We start from the raw sequence: 15,202 nt of genomic DNA, 5'->3' as shown, positions 1-15,202 counted from the left end.
GATGGCAGCCTCCGTTGCTTTGAGGCAAGGCTGACGCTTATCTAGTCAGCTGTGCTGCCAGGTAAGTGTTCCAGCATCAATTAGAAATCCATTTCAAGCATCTGATTTCCTCCAGCCAATCCCAAGGCAGATGGCAAGCAGCCAGCTCCAAATGCTAAGCTTCTTCCATTCCCAGAATGCCAGTCTCGATCCAGTGCCTTATTGGCTAATCTTAACATATGTTTTTTCATGATGCTTAACATATGTTTTTCTCATGAAGTATCATTTTCAGTGTAAAGAGTCTAATGTCATATAATACAGAGCTGGTGTGCTTCCGAGTAGAAGTGGGAATTTCAGCAGTTGCAGCTTTGTATGGCAAGTTGTCCTGACCAAAATCCCCTCCTATGTACAATTGTTACTGGTACACCAATTCAGCAGGACATGTTGTACCTTCAAGCTCATCCTCATGTATGGAATACTGTTTCCAAATGGAGACATTAAAGACCTTGCAGCAGTCACATGAAGTCCAGCAAAAAGCATTTATACATGGTGGTGGCACTGTATGAGGCAGGTGCAGAAGTTCAAACGTCTTACTAAGCACATTGCCTTAATGCAGTAATAATGCTCAATCCATACATGCCTACCAGTGATTCATCCTAGCACAAAGCCACCGTGTATGATTGACTTTATGCATCTATCGTAAGGGGCAGAAGTGCTTTTTGGCACCTTTCAGAAAGTTTTAATATCTTTTATGTTAGTAATTGAAAGAACTATTGCCAACGTAAGATACATTGTGATGGTACTTTGCTAAGAACTGGATATTTGTCTGTGGTTGAGTAAGTATGTCTGCAGAAGAAAGAGAAATAAGAATATAAGCATGCCTATACTATAGTTGTTGTTGTTGTTGTTGTTGTTGTTGTTGTTGTTGTTGTTGTTATATACCACACTTCAAAGATCACAGGGCAGGGCAGTTCACAACATACGAATTCAAAATGAGAACACAAAATACATAGTAAAAATAAAAATTTAAAAAATGCCCTTCCCACAAACACATTTAAAAGGCCATTTATTGTTTATCAGCCAAAGACCTGGTTATAGAAGAACATTTTTGGCTAAAGAGATGTAACAAAGGTGCCAGGTGAGTTGACCGGGGAGAACATTCCACAAACAGGAAGCCACTGCAGAAAAGGCCCATTCTCATATTGCCATCATCCAGACCTCTCATAGAGGAGGCACATGAAAAAGGGCTTCAGATTATGATCATAGGGTTGATTCATACAGGGAGAGGGAATCCTTGTTTAAGGCTTTATGGGTCAAAAACAGAACTTGGGCCTGGAAACTAATCAGCAACCAGTACAGTTAGGCCAGGGTTGGTATTATGTGCTCAAACCATCCTACCCCAGTGATCAACCTGGCCGCAGATTTCTTCACCAGCTGTAGTTTCCAAATCATCTTCAGAGGCAGCTGCATGTATAACATGTTGCAGTAATTAGAGGTTACCAGAGCATAGACAACTGAGCAGAGCCTCCCCCCACCTCATAAAAGGGTGGGAAGGTAATTTTCACAAGTTCTCCCTCCCTATCTATAGCTGTGCAGAATGATCCATTTTTAAATTATTGAAATGGTTCTAATGCATGATTTGAGAACATATTGTTAAATACATTATTTAAATGGACAGATTATTTTCTTAGCCACCAGCTATAATTTTCAAATGGTAGATCAAGGCAACTTTTGCCACAAATTAGTACTATATTAGCAATTTAAGGTTGGATCTAGAGTTCCTGTGAGCAGAACTTTGGATGGTACTATAGGATGCTTCAGTGTAAAATGATAACTCCTGCTAGAGGAATGAAGGTAGGTGAGGGTTTTTTCCCCAATTCCTGCTTCCTTTCCTGCCAAAGCACTCTGTATCTCCCAAAAAACATGCTTCTGATAGTTGGCAAACCCTCTGGAACAGAATGGGAGATGCCCGATAGGGATACAGAGGGAGGGAGAACTGGTGAAAATTACTTTCCCACCCTTTTATAAAGGCTCCACTGGATTCCAATGCCCTCTGTCAATGGTAAGAGCCTTCCAATTCAGAGAAGGGCAAGTCTAGATCCTACCTGCTTCACAGGATGGACTCTGTTGCTGCTCATGGTTGCTATCACCAAGAGAGTATTGTCTGGAAGCCCAAGGGAGGGGAATTTATTATAGCAGGGTAACAGATCACTAATTGTGCAAACCTAAATTTCAGGTATTTGTTTGAATCTTTCCCTCATAATACTAATAGTCCTGAGGTGACTTAAGTTCAAAGTGACTGTAGGGACTGTGACTTATGTTTCTCTCAAGTTGTAGTCTTGCAGCTTTAAATATTACTTCTTTTACTCAGTGCCAGCCATGGTTTAGTTCACCTTATCCAGTTTGGTTTTGCAGCACCTATTTAATTACTACAGATGTAATAAAAAAATTAAGCTCTTATATATATAATAAATGTTCATAAATGTACCAACCAAGCACAAACATAGAGATGTGGACCACATGTCTGGAGCACTACAGGAAGACCGTCCTGAAACCATTTTGACTCCCAAACTGACCAAATGTTTTCTCTGCAAGGAGGGAGGGGTTGAGGGAACATTCACATTGTCTCAGGAATTGGATAATCACCATCTCAAAGGAATGGGCAGACTACCAGAAAAGGCAATTAGATAAGGCATTATCAGATAACCTGGCAGACGGGAAAAACAGCAACATTCAAATTTCTGTTGTAGACCGCCTTTTCTGTGATGTAGGTATGATGTTTGTGGGGGGTGGTCTTGGGTTACACATCCTTTTGTGATGTATGTATGATGTATGGAGGTGTGGTCTTGAGCTCCAGGGTAGGGAATTTAAAATGTCTATATAAGGGCAGGCACATCTTTGTTCTGGGAGCCAGTGTAGTGTAGTGGTTAAGAGCGGTAGTCTCGTAATCTGGGGAACCAGGTTCGCGTCTCCGCTCCTCCACATACAGCTGCTGGGTGACCTTGGGCCAGTCACACTTCTTTGAAGTCTCTCAGCCCCACTCACCTCACAGAGTGTTTGTTGTGGGGGAGGAAGGGAAAGGAGAATGTGAGCCGCTTTGAGACTCCTTAAAGGGAGTGAAAGGCGGAATATCAAATCCAAACTCTTCTTCTTCTTCTTCTGGGTCCTCCTCCGTCCTCCTGCATGTGAGGGGAGCACCCTGTTGCAACAGCTTTAATAAAGATCAGGATTACTAGCTGCTTTGCTTCTCAATATTCTCTGGTTGGCCTCTGTTATCTTCTCCTTCTGATAGAGAACCCACTTAAGGACTCTATATGGGCTCTTGGATACCCCATAAGGGAAGAAGGGCAGATTTTGTTTGCAACACAGACATTCTGCTACAACACATACCTTTCCTAGAATGTCATTTGGTTTGTTTAAACCCTGCAGCCTCCTTCCTTGTAAAGCTGAATTCCTTCAAATTATCTGGGCATGCACTGGATTCCTTTTATCTATGCAGGTCAGCCTGTGATTGAATCAAAGCGCAAATGCTTTTAATGTTGAGATAAGTTGTGTTTTTCACAAGCTGGCTGGTTTGCTGTCTACAAGGCTTGGCTCTAGGAAGCAACCTGCTGCCAGTCTGTTCTTATGTTAAATCAGAGAAAAGGCATTCTAGCAGTTGTGGCATTTGGTGATAAGTAGCTGGGCTAAATAGAAGATATACTGCACATCCCCTGGCTACAAAGCTGTGATTAGTTTCAGCTGGCTGCAGAAAACACAGTCTTTTTGGAACGGCGATAGTGCTGTGTAACTTAAATCAGAACATGGAGGAATCCTTATCTCCCATCACACACTCTGGCATTCCAAACACACTGGACACACTTGACTGCCAGTGTTTATTTCTATTCCAATCTAACATTACAATATGTTGGTATTAGGGACTATATCAAACCTTTCTTGTTCTCAAAAATGTACTTGTACGTCCCATTGTAGCAGCCAAAGTGTGGTGTTTCAAAGCAAGGGTTTGTTTGTTTAGGGAGCAGCAGGGTTTAAACAAGGATTTAGAGATGTGTTCATCACCAGCTTTGCACCCTCTTGTATTCCCCCTGTGAACAGAAAATAAAGCAGTGGTATAGCAGGGCAGATAATTCATGCTGTGCATTTGCAAAATATATTGAAAGCAACAGCGGGGGCCCTATCCCCCACTCAAGACATATAAATCTGTCAGTTTTAGTTTCTCTCTGCTTCTCATTTTTTTCCAATTTTAGGCTCAGTTTGCTACATATCCACATCAGTTTGCAATCAGTTGGCAAGTCCTAACAAAACACCTTCAGAATTTTAGTGGGAATTTCTCCTAATAAACATGTTTTATAAGCAATTTTACCTATTGTTGTTGTTTACAATCATGCAATAAAAACAACTAAAATTGGTTTTAAAACAATACCCTCCCCCCAAAACTCAGTTTTAAAACCAATAGAAATAAACACCCAAGTCAGAGACCTAAAACATGCCTCCCCTTAATCTAGCTAGAAAAGCTTGTTGTGTTTCGGGGGTGGGGCACTGTCTCTATTTGTTTCTGGAAATCATAAGGATAGTGTTCCAAAGAACAGAGGTAGCCACACTGAAAGCCCTGCTCTGAATTGCTGTGGAGAAGCTTCTGCTGTTTTAGATTTTCCTGCAGAATTCAGTGACCTGCTGTGTATGCATGGGTAAGGCGCTCTCTCATATAACCTCAAGGTGCTAAGGGCCATTTAGGTAAAGGGGACCCCTGACCATTAGGTCCAGTCATGGACGACTCTGGGGTTGCGGCGCTCATCCCGCTTTACTGGTCGAGGGAGCCAGCATACATGTGGCCAGCATGACTAAGCCGCTTCTGGCGAACCAGAGCAACGCACAGAAACGCTGTTTACCTTCCCGCTGGAGCAGTACCTATTTATCTACTTGCACTTTGATGTCCTTTCGAACTGCCAGGTTGGCAGGAGCTGGGACTGAGCAACGGGAGCTCACCCCGTTGCGGGGATTTGAACCGCCAACCTTCTGATCAACAAGCCCTAGGCTCTGTGGTTTAACCCACAGCGCCGCCCGCGTCCCTCTTTTATGATAGTGCAAAAACCTTGAACTTGGCATGGTAACAGATTGGCAAACAGGGCTGGTTCTGCAGATAAGATATTATATGCAGATAGTAGTTTTCTCCACAACCATCCTAGCCAAAGCCTCCAGACCAACCTCAAGGGAAGTCGCACATAGTGCATCGCAGTAATCTAGCCCTGTCAATGCACGGACAACTGTGGTCAATATATCCAAGTGGACGACTGCCCATATCTCTTACAAAGTTGGTGAAAAGCACCCCTGGCCATCAAGCTCACCACTTCGTCCTCACAGTGTGTCTCAGTGCCTTCTGATGGTAAATCTCGATGCTGACCACTTCCTAAGATGGCTAGTTAAGCCATAGTGTCTAATCAAACAGGCTTAATTGACTTTTTTATTATTTTGAATAAGGGACCATCTCTTATATTCAGAGACGTCGGGTTCCACCCAACATTGGGGGGGGGCTCGTCACATGTGCATGATGTCACACATGCAACACACATATGTGATTGGGCTTATCATGTGCATTGGGATAAGGCCTACTGCCACTGCAGGGAGGCCCAGCGAGGCTCACCACTGCTCTGAGGAGGTCCGGCAAGGCCCGGCCACTCAAGATTGGGGGCCTCAGCCACGTTCCCACATACTGGGGGGGAGGGCTGAAGTGTCCTCGCATAGAGTTGGTGCCTGTGCTTATATTGTATGTTTCTTACATTTAACTGCTGCATATGAAAGCCACAACAAATTCAATCCTATTGTTTACTCACTAAATTCTGGAACACCTGCCATGAAAAATTTATTTTTTGTGTTCTGTGGTGCATCTGAATTTGGGGTGCCAATATGTAATTGCTAAGGTATGATTATAAAAGATGGGCTTGTTTTTGAATAGGGAAGAGCGGTCCTTTGGAGTTTCCGGAGCATAATAACTGGCTGAAATTCTGAGGGAAAGATAAATTGGTAGCCTCATAGAAACTGGTAAATTCCAACTGCCGTCGGATTCCAGAATATTTGACTGTAAATAACCATTTGGGGGTAGCAGCTGTACCATTCAAGAAAATTTCATTCCAGCTGTCCCAGTCTGCATGTTTGCCTGAACAGTTGCATTGTATCAGCTAGCTAGGATATCACGAATAATTTCCACAATCTCATTAGTTTTAAAATGTGCCTCAAATCTCAAGTTACTTCCACACCAAATATTCATAGCACGGTTATACCATTTTTGTAGTCATGAATAATCATGGGAACTGTAGTTTGCTGAGGATGCAAAGCTTCAGTTCCCAGCACCCCTAACAAACTACAGTTCCCAGGATTACCCCTTTAAATAAATAAATAAATAAATAAATAAATAGGTAGAGCAAGAGTGCATTTAAGCTTAGTGTAGATGTGATCTGAGAGAAGCTGACTTGGCAAACATGCATTAGTTCCTGGTTAACAAGTAACAATTGCTGTCACAAACAGTGGTTGCTGTTTTTTGTGAAGGTTTACATGAGTAGTGTCACAGTCCGGTTCACGGGTGATCAAAGTCCCGGCTGGGGACGTCGGGATGGGGGGCAAGATGGTGGGGTGGGAGCAGGAACAGGAGTCCAGAAGCCAGGAGTCAGAAAGCCAAGAGTCTGAGGGTCAGAGAGTCGGGAGTCAATAAGCCAAGGGTCCGAGGGCCAGGTAGCAAGGAGTCACGAAGTCAAGGGTCCGAGGATCAAGAAGCAAGGAGTCACAAAGTCAGGGGTCCGAGGATCAAGAAGCAAGGGGTCATGAAATCAGGGGGTCTGAGGATCAAGAAGCAAGGAGTCAAACACAGCAAGGCAGGGAACGTGTTACTGTAGCAAAGAGCAGAAGGGAAATGCTGAGCTTATATCCCTTCCCAGCTCTTGGCACCAGGTGCTATGAGTTACCAATCAGCCTCACCTGTGAGGCCACACCTTGCCTCTTCAGAAACTTAGGACGGCCTCAGTCCTGCAGAGTCCTATTGGTCACAGGGCCTGGCTCCTGCACACACACCTCACAAATAGGAAGAAATATGCTCTGAATAATGTAAAAGGATTTTTATTTTTATTTTGGTATTCCTACAAAACAAAGTAGGGTGACTTTTTTGTGACTTCTTTTTTAAAAAACAACAACACATATGCAAATGTTTCCTTTTCTACTCTTTGAGCTTAAGTGAGGATAATTACTGTAGAGTGAAAATATATATATATATGTTTAATGCTCTATAGTGTTGTATTCTGACCCAATTTATTCTATTCTCTATTATTGAGAATCTTAATAATTAACATACCTGGCTTTGACTGATTGAGTGCCATTTTTATGCTGTTGTGTTCTGTGCCTATTTAAGAGAATAATGCTCCTTTTCTTCTCTCACTAATCTTTTTTAATTTCTGGAATCAAGTGAAAAAAACCTGTCTCTCCCTAATGATCCCCCAAAATGTCTTTCTTCTGGGCAAAATGTTGCTGTGGTCTAGGCCCCTTCCAGTTGTCAATATCGTTTATACTATCCAGAACTGCCTGATAATTAGGATGAAGAAAATGCTGGTTGATAAAAAAAAATATTGCACACCATGCCTGTTACAATTCAATTAACCAGGTTGACATATTTCCTTCAACTCTGTGGATATGAAGCCATTTGAGGCAAGATAGATTTAAAAAGATGGACCTCCTAGCCTTGTTGTGAAGTGTTAAAAGAGCTACTGCAGAATGGAGACTAGATCAAACTATTCCAAATGTCAATATTCTATTATTTTGTCATTTATCTGTATCAATAGCCCTTTTCAGGTGTTTGGTAGGTATTGAATAGGTGATTAGTCAACTGGGAATGCACGCAGCTAGTCCTATCCCTCAGAGGGTTGGCCCACACTGGCCACACCCTTTGGCTGATGAATGATTGGTATCAGTTTGAAGGATGTTTCATTGAGACCCTTCCCCAATGGAAACAGAACCTTGGTCAATCAGGGTCAATGTCCCATTGTATGAAACCTTATGGCAGATTAGGGCTTATAGGTGTTATGTACTGAAGTTCTCACCCTGGGCCAGCAGGGGGATACTGTAGATAGTTATGCAAATAAGGGATTGAAAGTGACGTTCAGTTATTGGATAGTTTTAGAAAGTTGTTACAGTAACGTTTTACTGGAGCTCTCTATAAGCAGGCTGGCTGAAACCTTCAGTTCAGTTCTGCCCTGGCCTGTGAATAAACAAGAGTTTGTAGGGCAGCAGTTGAAGAAGGAGCAAAAAGGGTTTTCTGGTGTGTGTGTGTTTCTTGTGGCTGATTAGCTCTTTTCCCTGTGTAAAGGTCAGAGGGGGCAGGGTTTCTGTTGAGGCAGGGGATTAGCTGTGGGAGGAGCTTATCAGAGTTTGTAGGGCAGCAGTTGAAGAAGGAGCAAAAAGGGTTTTCTGGTGTGTGTGTGTTTCTTGTGGCTGATTAGCTCTTTTCCCTGTGTAAAGGTCAGAGGGGGCAGGGTTTCTGTTGAGGCAGGGGATTAGCTGTGGGAGGAGCTTATCAGAGTTTGTAGGGCAGCAGTTGAAGAAGGAGCAAAAAGGGTTTTCTGGTGTGTGTGTGTTTCTTGTGGCTGATTAGCTCTTTTCCCTGTGTAAAGGTCAGAGGGGGCAGGGTTTCTGTTGAGGCAGGGGATTAGCTGTGGGAGGAGCTTATCAGAGTTTGTAGGGCAGCAGTTGAAGAAGGAGCAAAAAGGGTTTTCTGGTGTGTGTGTGTTTCTTGTGGCTGATTAGCTCTTTTCCCTGTGTAAAGGTCAGAGGGGGCAGGGTTTCTGTTGAGGCAGGGGATTAGCTGTGGGAGGAGCTTATCAGAGTTTGTAGGGCAGCAGTTGAAGAAGGAGCAAAAAGGGTTTTCTTGTGTGTGTGTGTTTCTTGTGGCTGATTAGCTCTTTTCCCTGTGTAAAGGTCAGAGGGGGCAGGGTTTCTGTTGAGGCAGGGGATTAGCTGTGGGAGGAGCTTATCAGAGTTTGTAGGGCAGCAGTTGAAGAAGGAGCAAAAAGGGTTTTCTGGTGTGTGTGTGTTTCTTGTGGCTGATTAGCTCTTTTCCCTGTGTAAAGGTCAGAGGGGGCAGGGTTTCTGTTGAGGCAGGGGATTAGCTGTGGGAGGAGCTTATCAGAGTTTGTAGGGCAGCAGTTGAAGAAGGAGCAAAAAGGGTTTTCTGGTGTGTGTGTGTTTCTTGTGGCTGATTAGCTCTTTTCCCTGTGTAAAGGTCAGAGGGGGCAGGGTTTCTGTTGAGGCAGGGGATTAGCTGTGGGAGGAGCTTATCAGAGTTTGTAGGGCAGCAGTTGAAGAAGGAGCAAAAAGGGTTTTCTTGTGTGTGTGTGTTTCTTGTGGCTGATTAGCTCTTTTCCCTGTGTAAAGGTCAGAGGGGGCAGGGTTTCTGTTGAGGCAGGGGATTAGCTGTGGGAGGAGCTTATCAGAGTTTGTAGGGCAGCAGTTGAAGAAGGAGCAAAAAGGGTTTTCTGGTGTGTGTGTGTTTCTTGTGGCTGATTAGCTCTTTTCCCTGTGTAAAGGTCAGAGGGGGCAGGGTTTCTGTTGAGGCAGGGGATTAGCTGTGGGAGGAGCTTATCAGAGTTTGTAGGGCAGCAGTTGAAGAAGGAGCAAAAAGGGTTTTCTTGTGTGTGTGTGTTTCTTGTGGCTGATTAGCTCTTTTCCCTGTGTAAAGGTCAGAGGGGGCAGGGTTTCTGTTGAGGCAGGGGATTAGCTGTGGGAGGAGCTTATCAGAGTTTGTAGGGCAGCAGTTGAAGAAGGAGCAAAAAGGGTTTTCTTGTGTGTGTGTGTTTCTTGCGGCTGATTAGCTCTTTTCCCTGTGTAAAGGTCAGAGGGGGCAGGGTTTCTGTTGAGGCAGGGGATTAGCTGTGGGAGGAGCTTATCAGAGTTTGTAGGGCAGCAGTTGAAGAAGGAGCAAAAAGGGTTTTCTTGTGTGTGTGTGTTTCTTGTGGCTGATTAGCTCTTTTCCCTGTGTAAAGGTCAGAGGGGGCAGGGTTTCTGTTGAGGCAGGGGATTAGCTGTGGGAGGAGCTTATCAGAGTTTGTAGGGCAGCAGTTGAAGAAGGAGCAAAAAGGGTTTTCTGGTGTGTGTGTGTTTCTTGTGGCTGATTAGCTCTTTTCCCTGTGTAAAGGTCAGAGGGGGCAGGGTTTCTGTTGAGGCAGGGGATTAGCTGTGGGAGGAGCTTATCAGAGTTTGTAGGGCAGCAGTTGAAGAAGGAGCAAAAAGGGTTTTCTGGTGTGTGTGTGTTTCTTGTGGCTGATTAGCTCTTTTCCCTGTGTAAAGGTCAGAGGGGGCAGGGTTTCTGTTGAGGCAGGGGATTAGCTGTGGGAGGAGCTTATCAGAGTTTGTAGGGCAGCAGTTGAAGAAGGAGCAAAAAGGGTTTTCTTGTGTGTGTGTGTTTCTTGTGGCTGATTAGCTCTTTTCCCTGTGTAAAGGTCAGAGGGGGCAGGGTTTCTGTTGAGGCAGGGGATTAGCTGTGGGAGGAGCTTATCAGAGTTTGTAGGGCAGCAGTTGAAGAAGGAGCAAAAAGGGTTTTCTGGTGTGTGTGTGTTTCTTGTGGCTGATTAGCTCTTTTCCCTGTGTAAAGGTCAGAGGGGGCAGGGTTTCTGTTGAGGCAGGGGATTAGCTGTGGGAGGAGCTTATCAGAGTTTGTAGGGCAGCAGTTGAAGAAGGAGCAAAAAGGGTTTTCTGGTGTGTGTGTGTTTCTTGTGGCTGATTAGCTCTTTTCCCTGTGTAAAGGTCAGAGGGGGCAGGGTTTCTGTTGAGGCAGGGGATTAGCTGTGGGAGGAGCTTATCAGAGTTTGTAGGGCAGCAGTTGAAGAAGGAGCAAAAAGGGTTTTCTTGTGTGTGTGTGTTTCTTGTGGCTGATTAGCTCTTTTCCCTGTGTAAAGGTCAGAGGGGGCAGGGTTTCTGTTGAGGCAGGGGATTAGCTGTGGGAGGAGCTTATCAGAGTTTGTAGGGCAGCGGCGCGCGCCTAGCGGCGCGCGCAGTTATATCCATCTTTTAGATTTAGGGGAGCTAGTCTCAAACGTTTGTTGGGGGAGACCTAGGTGTTTTTTTTTGTGGGCGAAGTTATTTGTCCTGTCTTCAAGCTTTTTATGATGGAGGACCTCTGTAGCCACCCCCAACGACACGATCTCAAGCTGGAAGGGGAGGGAACAGCTGCAGTCGCCTGCGATTCCTGCGCAATGTTTGCCATCTTGCCAAAGGTTGCAGGCAGCTTCACCTGCAGCAATTGCATGTTGATTGCCCTTTTAAAAGACAAAGTCCAGCAACTGGAGGAACGTGTAGCTACGCTCCAAAGAATTAGAGAGCTGGAGCTCTTCTTGGAAGCAACAGAGCACACCGTCCCCACCAAGGAGGAGACAGGGGACTCCCCTGAGAAGGAGGCTAGTTCATCAACACAGGAGCCACATATATGGAGAAACGTGACTCAAAGAAGTAGGAGGCCCAGGGTTCACTCTGATTGTTTAGAAATACACAATCGCTTTGAGGTCCTCTCCCCTAGCATGGAAGACGAAGAGCAGACTCCATTTGAGGATCTCTCCCTCATTACAGTCGATCAGGTATATGAAGACGAGCAGCAAAGTCAGTCCTCAGGGAATGTGCAGGCGACCTTGGAACGGACAGCTCATGGAAGAACCCCGACCAAACCCAAGAGGAGGCGTGTAGTGGTGATAGGGGATTCCCTACTGAGGGGAACAGAAGCAGTGATCTGTGGGCCTGACAAGATGTCTCGGGAAGTGTGCTGTCTCCCCGGGGCTAAGATCCAAGATGTAACTGAACGACTGCAAGGAATCATAAAACCCACTGACAAATACCCCTTCCTCTTGGTTCATGTGGGAACCAATGACACTGCAAGCAATAGCCTCCAGAAGATCAAAAGAGACTACGAGGCTCTCGGCAGGAAATTGAAGCAACTAAATGCACAAATTGTCATCTCGTCTGTCCTCCCAGTTGAACGACGTGGCCCAGGGAGAGAGGGGAAAATAGTGGAAGTGAACAGCTGGCTTCGCAAATGGTGTAAACAGGAACGGTTTGGATTCTTAGATCACGGACTGCAGTTTCTTGAAGATGGACTTCTGGCAAGTGATGGGCTGCACCTCACAACGGTTGGGAGAAATGTTTTTGCCAAAAATCTCAGAAACCTCATCAGGAGGGCTTTAAACTGACTAATGTGGGGGGAGGGAGACAGTGCTCCTGAAGGTAGGAGTCTATCAATTAATGAAGATGATCATCCAAATGTCATAGACCAAATGGAGCAAACAGCACGCGGACCTAGTGGTGGGAGGAAAAAATCCTTAAATAAGAGACACGGGGGAATGATTAATGGACTTCAATGTCTGTACACTAATGCGCAAAGCATGGGAAATAAACAAGATGAGCTTGAGCTCTTGGTACAGCAAACTAAATATGACATAATAGGCATCACTGAAACCTGGTGGGATAAGTCCCACGATTGGAATGTAATAATGGGGGGATACAATCTATTTCAGAGAAACAGACCAGACAAGAAAGGAGGAGGAGTGGCGTTATATGTCAGGGATGTGTATACCTGTGAAGAGATCCAAGATTTAGAACCTCAAAGCCAAAGTGAGAGCATTTGGGTCAAAATTAAGGGAGAGAAGAATAACAGAGACCTCATTGTGGGAGTTTACTATAGATCCCCAAGCCAAACGGAGGACATAGATGATGCCTTCCTGGAACAGATGGCCAAGCATGCAAAAGGAAGGGAGATAGTAGTAATGGGGGACTTCAATTACCCGGATATTTGTTGGACGTCAAACTCAGCCAAGAGCATAAGGTCAAACAGATTCCTCACTGGCCTTGCAGACAACTTCATTGTCCAGAAAGTGGGAGAAGCAACAAGAGGAACAGCCATTTTAGATGTGGTCCTAACCAATGTTGATGACCTGGTTAGTGGGGTAGAAGTGGCAGGATCATTAGGCGCGAGTGATCATGCTCTTCTGAAGTTTACTATACAGCGGAAAGGAGCAGCCAAGCATACTAGGACTCAATTTCTTGACTTTAAGAAAGCCGACTTCATAAAACTTAGGGAAGTGCTGGGTGAGATCCCATGGACAGCAATACTAAAAGGAAAGGGAGTTCATGATGGCTGGGAGTTTGTTAAGAGGGAGATAGTAAAAGCACAACGTCAGGCAATACCAATGAGACGGAAACATGGAAGGTGCCTAAAGAAGCCAGGGTGGCTATCTAAAGAACTTTTAACTGAATTAAGATTAAAAAAGGATGTGTACAAAAAATGGAAAAGGGGGGAAACCACCAAAGAGGAATTCAAACAAATAGCCAGCACGTGTAGACACAAAGTCAAAAAAGCTAAAGCACAGAATGAACTCAGGCTTGCTAGAGAGGTTAAAAGCAACAAAAAAGGCTTTTATGGGTATGTTCGTAGCAAAAGGAAGAACAAAGAAACAGTGGGGTCACTCAGAGGAGAAGATGGTGAAATGCAAACAGGGGACACAGAAAGGGCTGAACTCCTCAATGCCTTCTTTGCCTCAGTCTTCTCCGATAAAGAAAACAATGCCCGACCTGAAGAATTTGGAGCAAATGATTCTGCAAAGGAAACACAGCCCAGAATAACTAAGGAGACAGTACAAGAATATTTGGCTAGTTTAGATGTATTCAAGTCTCCAGGGCCAGATGAACTGCATCCAAGAGTATTAAAAGAACTGGCAGATGTGATCTCAGAACCACTGGCAGTCATCTTCGAGAAATCCTGGAGAACAGGCGAAGTCCCGGCAGACTGGAGGAGGGCAAATGTTGTCCCTATTTTCAAAAAGGGGAAAAGAGAGGACCCAAATAATTACCGCCCAGTCAGTCTGACATCAATAGCAGGGAAGATTCTGGAGCAGATCATTAAGCAAACAGTCTGTGAGCACCTAGAAAGGAATGCTGTGATCACCAATAGTCAGCATGGATTTCTGAAAAATAAGTCATGTCAGACTAACCTGATCTCATTTTTTGACAGAATTACAAGCCTGGTAGATGAAGGGAACTCAGTGGATATAGCCTACCTTGATTTCAGTAAGGCATTTGACAAGGTGCCCCATGATATTCTTGTAAAGAAGCTGGTAAAATGCGGTCTTGACTCTGCTACCACTCAGTGGATTTGTAACTGGCTGACTGACCGAACCCAAAGGGTGCTCATCAATGGTTCCTCTTCATCCTGGAGAAGAGTAACTAGTGGGGTGCCACAGGGTTCTGTCTTGGGCCCGGTCTTATTTAACATCTTTATCAATGACTTGGATGATGGACTCAAGGGCATCCTGATCAAATTTGCAGATGACACCAAACTGGGAGGGGTGGCTAACACCCCAGAGGACAGGATCACACTTCAAAACGACCTTGACAGATTAGAGAACTGGGCAAAAACAAACAAAATGAATTTTAACAGGGAGAAATGTAAAGTATTGCACTTGGGCAAAAAAAATGAGAGGCACAAATACAAGATGGGTGACACCTGGCTTGAGAGCAGTACATGTGAAAAGGATCTAGGAGTCTTGGTTGACCACAAACTTGACATGAGCCAACAGTGTGACGCGGCAGCTAAAAAAGCCAATGCAATTCTGGGCTGCATCAATAGGAGTATAGCATCTAGATCAAGGGAAGTAATAGTGCCACTGTATTCTGCTCTGGTCAGACCACACCTGGAGTACTGTGTCCAGTTCTGGACACCACAATTCAAGAAGGACACTGACAAACTGGAACGTGTCCAGAGGAGGGCAACCAAAATGGTCAAAGGCCTGGAAACGATGCCTTATGAGGAACGGCTAAGGGAGCTGGGCATGTTTAGCCTGGAGAAGAGGAGGTTAAGGGGTGATATGATAGCCATGTTCAAATATATAAAAGGATGTCACATAGAGGAGGGAGAAAGGTTGTTTTCTGCTGCTCCAGAGAAGCGGACACGGAGCAATGGATCCAAACTACAAGAAAGAAGATTCCACCTAAACATTAGGAAGAACTTCCTGACAGTAAGAGCTGTTCGACAGTGGAATTTGCTGCCAAGGAGTGTGGTGGAGTCTCCTACTTTGGAGGTCTTTAAGCAGAGGCTTGACAACCATATGTCAGGAGTGCTCTGATGGTGTTTCCTGCTTGGCAGGGGGTTGGACTCGATGGCCCTTGTGGTCTCTTCCAACTCTATGATTCTATGATTCTATGATTC

General features: G+C 44.7%; 1 protein-coding gene across 4 annotated transcripts in view; it reads left to right on the top strand.

Annotated features, from left to right (window-relative positions):
• The window catches only part of GALNTL6 (polypeptide N-acetylgalactosaminyltransferase like 6), a 474,855-nt gene that overhangs the window by 198,934 nt on the left and 260,719 nt on the right, over positions 1-15,202 (top strand). The window lies entirely within an intron of this gene.

Source organism: Podarcis bocagei (genome assembly GCF_964188305.1).
Source record: "Podarcis bocagei genome assembly, chromosome: 9".
In the NCBI taxonomy this organism is placed as follows: Eukaryota; Metazoa; Chordata; class Lepidosauria; order Squamata; family Lacertidae; genus Podarcis; species Podarcis bocagei.
Note: the sequence above shows the minus strand (reverse complement) of the source record. Positions and strands in the feature narration are given on the sequence as shown.